This window comes from Talpa occidentalis, unplaced genomic scaffold (genome assembly GCF_014898055.3).
Source record: "Talpa occidentalis isolate TD23 unplaced genomic scaffold, MPIMG_talOcc4v2.1 talOcc4.6, whole genome shotgun sequence".
NCBI classification, from domain to species: domain Eukaryota; kingdom Metazoa; phylum Chordata; class Mammalia; order Eulipotyphla; family Talpidae; genus Talpa; species Talpa occidentalis.
The window spans coordinates 40,798,089-40,811,336 of NW_023604972.1; the positions used below are offsets into that span (position 1 = coordinate 40,798,089).

General features: G+C 39.3%; 1 pseudogene; it reads left to right on the forward strand.

Moving 5' to 3' along the window:
- The first annotated feature begins 8,961 nt into the window (after nucleotides 1-8,961).
- On the forward strand, nucleotides 8,962-9,428 carry LOC119260322 (60S ribosomal protein L32-like; annotated as a pseudogene).
- Nucleotides 9,429-13,248: the final 3,820 nt, after the last annotated feature.

Below are 13,248 nucleotides of genomic sequence, written 5' to 3' on the forward strand. Positions count from 1 at the left end.
CTTAGCTCTAAAGGGCACATTATTAAGAACTGAAAGAGGAACTGGAAGGGGATAATTATACTGATTACTAATAAATAAATGAAAGAACTCATTTTATTGTCTGTGCCCCTCAATTCTTAGTGGTGAGCATACTTACTTTTCTTCTGATATGCAATGAGGTTGAGTTCATCTCAAAGGGTCCCACCCTATAGCCCTCTTTGCATTTGAAAGAAACAAAAAATCAAGAACCATGGATGTCAATAAGCCTAGGGTGGCAAAAGGGAAAGGAATTGAAGTAAAGGACCATAAAAATGGTGCCCATTTGTGTAACCTGTATTTAAGGTGCTATTCATCATCCAAGATTAAAGGAAGAAGTTTATTATGTTGTGTAGATAAGAGAACTTCAGGAATTGGAGCTACCCATTACTTCCAAGGAAAGACAAAAAGGTGCATTTTATCACCACTATCAGGGCTTCAATCTTTTATCTGACAAGAAAACTGATCCACAAATATATGTTTTTTCTGCACTGATATTTATTTCTTAGGTTAGCTTTTTCAGTTGGCCTGTATTCACTATGAACAATTTTTATGTCTCTCCCATAGATTGCATTTAGAAAACCCTCTGAAGGAATAAAATATACCTATTTATGATGGACACATGACAGACCAATAAACCTCTAAATACTGCAGCTTCACTGTTAAAATAATTCTCTGGAAAGGAGAATAACTGATGAGTTATTTAACTGAAATGTAATGTTAAGAAACAATTAGGTAAAGATGAAAGAGTTATTTATATTAATAACCCATTTTTTCCCATGGAAAATATTTTTAAATTAACAAGACTAGAAATGTGAATTCTATTCCTGAGGAGATTTTCAGAAATCAATGTTTACACGATTATTACAAGGAGCTAATACGCTCCACATAAATGAGACAGTCACAAAAAACAAATTGTCTGTGGATGCTGAGTTGGTACTACTATGTAAATCATTTGTAAATATTGCAGATATTTAGAAAGTGGAATGATAGAGAATGGAGTCTTCTGGCCCTGTTTACAAAGGTAAGGTTTTTGGTAAAATTTTTTTTACTAGTAAGCTACTGAGAAACAATCACATCTACTAATATTCCCTAAAATGCAAAAACCAACCAGAGTCCAAGATTCAAGCATCAATTGATGCTTGTTTCTATAATACAAGTTTCTATAATATCACAAGATACTATCATAATCACAATGTCTTTATTAATAGGCATCATTCTGAACAATCATCTCTTTTAAATAGATCACACATGAACATAGCATTAAAAAGTCAAATCATGCAAGATTATATAAACTTACACATGCATGCATGCGCACATGCGAACAAGCACACACACACACACACACACACACACAGATTTCTCTAAGCATTGTCTTCTAGTCATCCTGTTCTCCTCATCCAGTTATTGCATTTCTTGAGTGTTCTTTCAGAGATGGCCCATGCAGTGTTTCATCACTTTGTGTAAACTTGGAAGTTTGACAAGTTTTCCACCTGCTGTGGAAGGATATTCTGAAGTCAGTGTGTTCCTAAATTGAGAGCAAAAGGAAAAGGTAGCACAATAGACAAAGATCCCGTGTCAACAGAAACAAGGAACACTGGTGAAAAGGCATGAATGGAAGTGTAAATCTGCTATAATATTTGGAAGAATAACTTTTTTTTACTTTAACAACATAAGGAAAAACAGAACTCCAGAGTCAGATATTTTCATAAAATCCTGGCTTCGTCACTGTCTTTGGGTGTAAAATCTCTCTGAGCTTTGTTTTCCTAAATTATAAATATAGAGATAATATTTACTACCATTTAGAGTAATGAGGTTCTGGCACATAGGAAAAACTTAGCGGTGGCTAAGATTATTTCCTTAGATATTGTTAAAAGGAAAAAGTTATTGTTGTGTTTCATTCTATTTCTTCCCTCTGATTCCACCTCAGTATTTATTTTTATTTTATTTTTTAAAGGTTTATTTATTTATGCATACAAGAACTGGGGTACAGGCCAGAGGTGTGGGGGTGGTGAGAGGATTCACCAGAGACAGAGTGGGGAACAGAACAGACAGACTGACTGACATACACTGCTGAGGGTAGCAGCGGGTGAGATAGGAGAGGTCTGCTGTACCATGTGGGTAGCTCCCTGGCTGGGGATTGAACTCATGCTGCAATGGCTGCAGATTGCTTCATAGGTTGTGTCTTAACCCCTTGTGCCACCAGGGAGGCCCTCAGTATTTATTTTTAATTGAAATATAAATGACATATAAGCAACATCAAGGTGTATCTGTTTATACATTCAGAAATTAGTGCCAATCCTTCACAAACTCTTCCAAAAAAATGAGAAGGAAGGGATAATACCAAACATGTTCTATGAAGCCAACATTACACTAATACCAAAACTGAACAAGGACAACACAAAAAAAGAAACCTACAGGCCAATCTCGCTAATAAACATGGATGCAAAAATCCTCAATAAAATTTTAGCTATCAGAATCCAACAATGTATCCATGAGATAATTCACCACGACCAAGTACGATTCATTCCAGGAACACAAGGATGGTTCAACATCCGAAAATCAATCAAAGTTATCCAACATATCAACCAAAAAAAATATAAAAACCATACGATAATATCAATAGATACCGAGAAAGCTTTCGACAATGTGCAACACCCATTTATGATAAAAGCCCTTGAAATTCTTGGGATACAAGGAACATACCTCAACACCATAAAGGCCATATATGACAAGCCAACAGCCAGGATCATTCTCAATGGTGAAAAGCTGAAAGCATTCCCATTAAGATCTGGAACAAGACAAGGATGTCCACTCTCACCACTGCTTTTCAATATAATACTGGAAGTCCTAGCCAGAGCAATAAGACAAGAGAAAGACATACAAGGAATCCAAATAGGAAAAGAAGAAGTCAAACTATCACTATTTGCAGATGATATGATAATATACATAGAGAACCCCAAAAACTCCACAGAAAAACTAATTCAACTAATCAATCAGTTCGATAAAGTGGCAGGATACAAAATCAACATGCAAAAGTCAGTAGCCTTTCTATACACAAACAACAAACTGAAGAAGAAATTAAAAAAAAAATCCTGTTTATTATCGAAAGAAAAAAAATCAAATACTTGGGAATAAATCTAACAAAAGCGGTAAAGGACCTATACAAAGAAAACTATAAAACACTGTTAAAAGAAATAGAAGAAGACACAAAGAAATGAAAAGACGTCCCCTGCTCATGGATTGGAAGAATAAACATTATTAAAATGGCCATCCTTCCAAAAGCAATATACAGATTCAATGCTATTCCAATAAAAATTTCAATGTCATTCTTCAAGAAATAGAATAATTATTGATGAAATTTATATGGAATCACCAAAAACCCCGAACAGCCAAAGCTCTCCTGAAAAAAGAAGAAGGGAATGGAGGCATCACATTCCAAGATTTCAAACTATACTACAAAGCCATAATCATCAAAAATGCATGATATTGGAACAAGAACAGACATACAGACCAATGGAATCGAATAGAAAATCCAGAAATAAACCCACAGATTTATGGTCAACTAATATTTGACAAAGGAGCAAAGAATATGCATTGGAGCAAAGAAAGTCTGTTCAATAAATGGTGCTGGGAAAACTGGGTTGCTACATGCAAAAGAATGAAGCTTGACTACTACCTCACACCATACACAAAAACCAACTCAAAATGGATTAAAGAACTAGACATAAGACCTGAAACCATAAAATACATAGAAGGAAATATAGGCGAAACACTCCATGATATGCACATCAAAGACATCTTCACAGACACATCACCCAAAGCAGTGATAGTGAAGGCAAAGATAAACAGCTGGGACTACATCAAATTAAAGAGCTTCTGCACAGCAAAAGAGATAATAACCAAAACAAAGAGAAACCCCACCAACTGGGAGAACATTTTTGCACCCAACACTAATGATAAAGGACTGATCACAAAAATCTGCAAAGAGCTGATGAGACTCAACAACAACAAAGAAAATAATCCAGTCAAAAAATGGGCAGAAGAGCTAAAAAGAAACTTCTCTGAAGAGGAAATGCAAATGGCCAACAGGCATATGAAAAAATGTTCAACATCACTTGTAATCAGGGAAATGCAAATCAAAACTACCATGAGATACCATCTGACACCGGTGAGAATGGCACTGGTGCTAAAAAAAACTAGCAACAACAATGTTGGTGAGGTTGTGGAGAAAAAGGAACTCTCCTGCACTGCTGGTGGGAGTGCAAACTGGTCCAACCACTATGGAAAGCTGTGTGGAGATTTCTTGACCTACTAAACATAGAGCTTCCATATGATCCAGCAATTCCACTCCTAGGTATTTACCCAAAGGACACAGAAACATCAATTTCAAAGAGCACCTGCACACCTATGTTTATAGCAGCACTATTTACAATAGCTAAGCTTTGGAAACAACCCAAATGCCCAAAAATAGATGACTGGATCAAGAAGATGTGGTACATGTACACCATGGAATATTACTCAGCATTCAAAAAAGATAAACACATGCAATTTTCAGCAACATGGATGGCGCTGGAAGGGATCATGCTCAGCAAAATAAGCCAGAAAGAAAAAGAAAAATACTGCATGGTCTCACTCATAGCAGGAATCTAGAAAACCTAAATAAGGGACCAGGAAAAAGAATAACTATAAGAAAGAAAATATCAAAATCAACAAACAACTATGAACCAGAGACACTCTATGGGGGTTGGGGGTGGGGAAAGGAGGGCTTGGGGTCAAAATAAGGGTGTTGTAAAAGTATGGGGAATATAAAAATAAAATTTAAATAAAATTAAAAAAAAAGATGTATCTGTTTATAATGTATATAAGGATTTGAGGCAGTTTTGTTTCCAGGAAAATAAATTTTCTGTGGAAACAAATTCTATGGAATTAGAAAACACCAAAGCAAATTTAAACTCTAAAGCCTGTCTAACCACATCCTAAAAGGCTAGGACTGAAATGTAACCTGCCATTCTTAGTATATGTGCTGCCGAAGCGAGCACTGTAACCTGCCTTTCTTAAGGACATCAAAGGAATGAGAATCATAAATGTGAAAGCATCTTAGAAGTGCCTGTTTAGTGTGTTTTTCCCATGACATCTAAAAACTAGGCTTTGTATCATAATAAAATTTTTCTCCAACTATTCATTGTCTATATGATATGCAAATATAAGTGTGTGTATATTCCTGTGTGTACAAATACGACCACACAGTTTTTCCTTATAATTAATTAGTATTCAATAAATGTCTATGAAATTAAAATCAGTAGTTATTTTTATTTTTTTAAGATTTATTTATTTATGCATACAAGAACTGGGGTGTAACTCAGAGATGTGGCGGAGGGGGGGTAGACAGTGAGAGGATTCACCAGAGACAGAGTGGGGAACAGAATAGGCAGATCTATTGAGATCCACTGCTGAGGGGAGCAGGGGGAGAGGTAGGAGAGGTCTGCTGGCCATGTGGGTTGCTCCCTGGCCCACTGGGTATCTAACTCATGGTGCAGTGGCTGGTGATAGCTTGATAGGGCTATCTTTAACCCCTGTGCCACCAGGGAGGCCCCAGTAGTTCTTTTTAAATGTATGTATGTGTTTTATGTACATAGGTTAAGGGATATAAAAGTTGTCCTAATGCTGGTTTTATTAAAAAACAATAACCAAAAAAGGCCTCCCTGGTTACACAAGGGTTAAAGTCTCATCACCAGCCACTGCACCATGAGTTCAATCTCCAGCCAGGGAGCAGACCCACATGGCACAGCAGACCTCTCCTGTCTTACCCACTGCTCCCCTCAGCAGTGTATTTCAGTAGATCTGCCCATTCTGCTCCTCACTCTGTCTCTGGTGAATCCTCTCACCCCCAGCACCTCTGGCCTGTACCCCAGTTCTTTTTTGCATAAATAAATAAAATAAATCTTTTTTTTAAAAGTAGGATGGATAAGAAACTCATTAATTGCAACACATTACAATTGCTGATATAATGAAGCATATCAGTATACCATTGGATTTTAAAAAGGGACATTAATGCTCTTGTGGATCAGAGATGATGTCAAGAGAATTGATATTAAAGTTGGATCTTAAACCAATCAATAAAGATTAGAAAAATTAATGTGGGAGTGCTATCCTAGGAAGATGGGAAATTTTTGCACAAATCCAGAGTCATAAGAGAACCTGGAGATTTCAAAGAATTGGAAATGATTTGTGGCAGGAATGCCACTAAATCATGAAGAGTTAGAAGATACTAGAAGAAGTCAGATCATTGGGAAAAAAAAAAAACACTGATGCATGTAACTTAAGGAAATTGAACTTCATCTGGAAAATGATGAGATGCCCACTGAAATTGGAAAATGATATAAACAGATTTACATTTAGCAATTGGACTCTGGCAAACATCGGGAGAAGAAATTACAGGTGAACAGGAGACCAGAGATAGTTAGGGTGCTAGTGCAATAATTCATAGGTGAAACAAGGAGTTCCTATACCATGTGAACAATTTCCAGAGCTACTTAGACTGCCTATGAAAATCCTATTCTCATGGAAGTATCTTCTCTAAATTTTATGGCAGCCCTGGGGAAGGGCTGCCAGGTAAAGAAAGTGAAGCAGCTAAAACATATCAAAAGTAAAGACTTTAACCCTATTTGTCACAGACAGGAAATACCAGATACATATATATATATATAATGTTGGAGGATCATAAAGTCTTTGGGTTTTTAAAAAATATAAAGGTTATTCAGATTCTAAATCTAATGTTTTAGGCCCCCTTACAAAATCTGCCAAGTGAGGATCCAGTTTATAATAACTGGATTTTATATTTATTTATTTATTTATAATAAATAACTCCAGAGAGAAAAAACCACTATTCCCTAAGAAAGATCTCAAGCAGTTGCTGTAATTTAAAAGGGAAAAAAAGAAACAAAACAAAAAGCAGGAAGCTCTGTAGGGACTTGAAACTTGCAAATAAAGATTCCAGATGTTATCCAAATTTTTCCATTGACTTCACTTGCACTCTCTTCCTGAATTCATCTCTGTATAGTAATGCATATAAGACTGACTTTATGGGAAGTTAATAAAAGGAAGTTATTCCCTAAGTAATGTCATTGTGGGGGCCAGGAAGCAAAGCTTATCCTCATTCAATCACACCCACCCTGAGCAATCATACAGTCTCAAATCCCAGCATTAGCATTTCTGAAGAGAGGGTAAGCATTAAACTAAGTCACACTATGGTGTTAATGACATTAGATTGATTTCATCCTGACATTGGGGATGCTAGGAAGTACAAAAATACTAGCAAAGAATACTAAAAGTGGAAAAGAGAAAAACAATACTATGACAAGATGAGCCAGAGGATCCTAGTGGCCCACACATGGAGATGCTTATTTGATTGCATAAGGGACTGAAATTTGTTCAAAATACTTTTTCTGGGCCTCCCTGGTGGCGCAAGGGGTTGAGCACTGCACTGTGAAGCAATCCGCAGCCCCAGCAGCACAAGTTCGATCCCCAGCCAGCCAGGGAGCAACCCACATAGCACAGCAGACCTCTCCTGTATCACCTGCTGCTCCCCTCAGCAGTGTATTTTAGTCAGTCTGCCTGTTCTATTCCCCACTCTGTCTTTGGTGAATCCTCTCACCACCACCCCCTGCCCCGCATCTCTGGCCTGTACCCCAGCTCTTGTATGCATAAATAATAAATCTTTTTCTATGACTCCTCATATTATTTTGTTTCCATTGATCTGGGGTTGATTCCTGAGCAATTCTGGTATGCAGCTAAATTTAGGAACTACTGGCTCCAAGTCACATTAAAAAACAACAAACCCAAAGTAACATTGTTATAGGACAGGGAGAGGGGCAGCCCAAACCCCGCAAACCTGCCTATTCTAAATGGGTTCTGCCATCCGCCGCATCAACACAAAACATATGACACTTTAATGAGAAGGATCTTTAATAAAAACTAGGAAACAATACAGGTGAGGCAAAGAGTCTAGTTTCTAGATGAAGCACCCAAAGTTACCCATCCCCTCGTGGGTAAAACTCCATCCATATGGGGTCGGCCCAGAGCAAGGCCCCAAAGCCTGCCACAAGTCTAAAGCATCTTCCAGTGGGGACCCACAGAAAAGGGTCACAAACAACCGGACAAGGCCGGAAGGAAAAGAGCAAAATCAACATCCAGATAAAAGCTGCCATGGTCACCTCCCCACGGGTCTCACCCACATCTGTGTCACCCAGTCCACGACCAAAAGACAAGCGCAGTTTCTTTACTTGTCTCTAGGCTCCACGCGCCTCCTCCAGGTCTCCTGGCTCCATCCTGCTTCCTTCCTTCCTCAGTCTCTTCTGCAGCTTCTCCTCTTCCTGCTCAGCTCTACCCTCCCTTGGGTAGGGCAGGGAACCTCCCCCTTCCCTGGGACCACCCTGTTACAACATGATCTTCCACCTTGCATGAACACACACAGTCAATGTTTGTTTGTTTTTTTCTGCCTGCCACCATCTCGGTTTGTTCACACAAAATTTTTGTTCAAACAGGTCTTTGAGGGAAAAGTTAGGGGGAAAGTCAAGAGCACATTAAGTATTTAATGAAATGTGCCACTAACTTTTTAAAAGTTTCTAAGTATACTTCAATAGTACATTTTCAATGAGCAAAACTATGCTAAGTGTACAGAATGGTACTTAACACTCTGCCTTTAGAACTGATTTTGGCAGTTGAAATATCTGAGGTTGGTGTCTCTGAGGATATGAGTTATAAGAATTTGTAACATTGGGACATTAGGCATCATACTACCTTTGTAAAGTAAGTGACCAGTTTTAATTCTGAATTTTCTTTAGAAGATGAATCAGGAGGTAAAATGCATGGTTATAGAAGTACAATGACAAAAAATGTTCTCATAATTATAGTTGAAGTACTCAAATCAATGAAATAAAAACGATGATCATGCCCTTCCTGTGTGCTGCCCATGGAGGTGGCAACCCTCTCCCATTGGTTGCCTTGGCTGTCTTCATACTTCTCAGGAAATCCAAGATGATCAAAAAGAGAACTAAGAAGTTCATCCGGCATAAATCAAACCGATTTTTCAAAATTAATTGTAACTCAGGGAAACACGGAGGCCTTGCTAACAGTGTGCGCAGAAGGCTCAAAGGTCAGATGTTGATGCCCAATCTTGGTTATGGAAGAAACAAGAAAACAAAGCACATTCTGTCTCGTGGCTTCAGCAATTTCCATATGCACAAGGTCAAGGAGTTGAAGTGCTGCTAATGTACAACAAATCCTGCTGCATTGAGATCTCTGGCAAGATCTCCTCCAAGAACCACAAAGCCATTGCAGAAAGAGCAGAGCAGCTGATCAACCGAGTCACACAAACCAACACCAGGCAGAGCAGTGAGGAGAACCAATAGACAGCGGGCCATCAGTGTGGCAGAATACTATGTTAATAAAACCATGAAACTGCCTTCTGGCAATTCCTCCCCCTAGGTAAACCAAACTCAAAAACAATGATTACCATTTGTTTAGTACTTCACCATTTACAAAACTCATTTGCCTATTTGATTCTTCAAATGATTCTGTAATATTGGTAGGATCGGTGATGTGGGATTACAATTTACATTGAATTTTCAAGGTTTTAAAAGTTTGAAGAAGTATTTCAAGCTGCTTTTTAAAAAAGATTTATTTAAGCATACAAGAACTGGGGTACAGGCCAGAGGATTCACCAGAGACAGAGTGGGGAACACAACAGGCAGATTGACTGAAAAACACTGCTGAGGGGAGCAGCAGGCCAGTCAGGAGAGGTTTGCTGTGCCATGTGGGTAGCTCCCTGGCCATTGATTGAACTCATGCTGCTGTGGCTGCGGAAGCTTCATAGGTTGAGTCTTAACCCTTTGTGCCACCAGGGAGGCCCTCATGCTGATTTTTTAAGGGGGCAGGTAAGAAGTTTCACCAGAGACAGAGTGAAGAACAGAACAGGCAGATTTAGTGAAATACACTGCTAAGGGGAACAACAGGTGAGGCAGGAGCAGTCTGCTTCTCCATATGGGTTAGCTGGGGGGTGAAGAGAGACTTTGGAACTCAGCCCATACCACTGATAGTGCTGGGATTTAATCCCTAGGCCATGAGGGAAACCCTTAATTTTTTCTTTTTAGAGATTTATTTATCTATGCATACAAGAGCTGGGGTACAGGCCAGAGGTATGGGGGGTAAGAGGAGCACCAGAGACAGAGTGGGGAACAGAAAAAGAGATCGATCAAAGTACACTGCTGAGGGGAGCAGTGGGCGAGCCAGGTGAGGTCTGCTGCACCTTGTGGGTTGCTCCCTAGCCGGCCGGAGACCATATTCATGCTGCAGTGGCTGCAGACAGCTTCATAGGTTGCGTCTTAACCCCTTGTGCCACCAGGGAGTCCCTGTTAAGTTTTTTTAAATATAGCTATGAGGCAAAATGCCATATTGTTTTCTGTCTTCTAAATAATTACAACAAATTCAACATATTAATTCAGAAACTTTAAAAATTTATGCAAAGATTTTTTACTCCGGGATACATGTAGTAAATGATAATGGAACTATATTATACTTTATTTTTTTAAATGATTTTTTAAAAGATTTATTTATTTATGCATGCAAGAGCTGGGGTGTAGGCCAGAGATGTGGCAGGTGAGAGAATTTACCAGAGACAGAGTGGGGAGAAGAATAGGCAAATCAACCAAAACACAATGCTGAGGGAAGCAGCGGGTGAGACAAGAGAGGTCTGCTGTGACATGTGGGTCACCTCCCTGGCTGGGGATTGAACTCATGCTGCAGTAGTTGGTAATAGCTTCACTGTGCTGACGCTTAATTCCTTGCACCACTAGGGAGGCCCTAAAAATAAATCTTTAAAAAAAGAAATTATAAATTAAAGCTGATTATGTAATGAGACTGAACACCAACAGACGTGACCTCAATGACGGTAGGCATCATATTGGTTTTGTTTATTGTTGTAGATCTACCGTCTATAAAGTGCTGTGCACATGGTTAGTGCCCAATAAATATGCACAGGACAAACTGAAGGAGTGCAATTATTACTGGGTGGTCCCCAGGAAAAGGGGAGGTTCCAGGTTCCCTGCCCTACCCAAGGAAGGGTGGAGCTGAGCAGGGAGAAGATGCTAGAGAGGGAGGAAGGATGGAAAGCCAGAAAGACCTACAGGAGGCACATAGTGCAGAGAGAGACATGTGAAGAAGGTGTGCTTGCTTCTTGGTCTTGAACAGATGTGGGTAGGATTGTGGGGAGGTTAACAATGACACCTTTTATCTTGATTTTGCTCCTTCTGCCCCAAATGTGCTGGGCCTCTTCTGCCCCTTTCTTATAGGTCCCCACCAGAAGGTGCTTTGACTTGTGGCAGGCTTTTGGGTCTTTGTGGCCCTGCTTTGGGCAACCCTGTTTGGCTGGGCATTTACCCACAAGGGGAAGGGTAACTTCAGGCGCTCGATTTAGAAACTTCATTCTTTGTCTTTTCTGTATCGCACACTAATTGTATTAAAGTTCCTTTCCATTAAAGGTGCTACACACTAGAGTATGTTTTGTCTTGAAGTGGCGGATGGCAGAATCTGTTTAGAGAAGGCAGGTTTTGGGTTTCTGGGGTGCCCCTCTCCCTGCCCTATAACACAATCAGATTTTTTTTTAAATTTTTTTTAATGCATACACGAGCTGGGGTGTAGGCCAGAGGTGCTGGGGCGGGGAGTGTGTGTGCAAGAGGATTTACCAGAGACAGAGTGTGGAGCAGAACAGGCAGACTGACTCAAATACATTGTTGAGGGGAACAGCAGGTGAGACAGGAGAGGTCTGCTGTGCCATATGGGTTAGCTCCCTGACCCGGGATTGCACTTGTGCTGCAGTGGCTGCTGATAGCTTGATAGTGCTGAGACTTAACTAACCCCTTTTGCCACCAGGGAGGGCCTCTTTTTTTTTTTAAAATTTTATTACTTATTTTTTAACGTTTATTTTTATTTATGCATACAAGAGCTGGGGAGTAGGCCAGAGTTACGGGGTGGAGGGACAGTGAGAGGATTCACCAGAGACAGAATGGGGATCAGAACAGGTGGATCTACTGAAATACACTGCTCAGGGGAGCAGTGGGTGAGACAGGAGAGGTCTACTGCACCGTGTGGGTCAGCTTCCTGGCCAGGGATCAAACTCATGCCACAATGGCTGGCAATAGCTTGATAGCGCTGAGACCTTAACCTCTGTGCCACCAGGGAGGCCCACAATCACATTATTAAACATTCTTCTGAAAGAAATGACATAAATACCCATGCATTGTGCTGTTTTGATTAGAACAAAAGGTAAAGTGGATTTTTCTCTACTACCAAAGATGTAGGCAAATTCAAATTCCCTTCATATGATCATATATAAAAGAATAAATGATAAAAAAGAAGTTATAGTGAAGAGGAAATATACATTAATAAAAGAGGAAATCCTTCCAAAGTCCAATTGCCAACAATTGTTCTAAGGCTCAGCAACTTTTTTGAAACTGAACTCTGCTCCTTTGGCAAGGTCAATCTACTTACCATTTCAGTCACTTAATACTGTAGAAGCAATTTATATTATGGATATTCCTTCGTAGGGTCATTAAATGAGGCAGTGTCTGTCTTTCTCTCCTTCAGGTGGATGATTCAAGGGCTGGAAAAAGGGATTATGACTTCCAAATTATTACCACTCCAATGCCTCATTGCCTACTTTGAGAAACTTGTTTTCAGGTCAATTGCATGAGTTAACTCAAGGAAAGTTATTTAAGAAGGGGTACTATTCTAGGACTCTTATTAAATAGAATATGATAGAGAATCAAGTAAAAAAAAGTTTTCTATAATAGATATTATTGAATCCATGTTCAATCATTTCCTTTCAATTTCAGACACAATATAATAAGTTTACTTGCCTGGTTTCCAACACAGATAAAAATTAGTGAATTAGCAGCATTGAGATGGCACTCATTCTAGCCAGAACATAGCGTGAAAAAAAGCTGCAGCAGCCATAAATTATGACCATTAGAAGCAGCAGCAAAGAGGTTATAAAATTAACAGTGTAGCATAATGATTTGGGACACTGAATCCACTTTATCAGGTAATGTTTCAAATATCAGCTTTACACTTACTAACTGGAGAGCTCAGTTTCCTCATCCACACAATGGAGACAATAATGTATTTACCACATAGTGGAAAGGATCACATTAGGACTTCCTGATATAATACAGA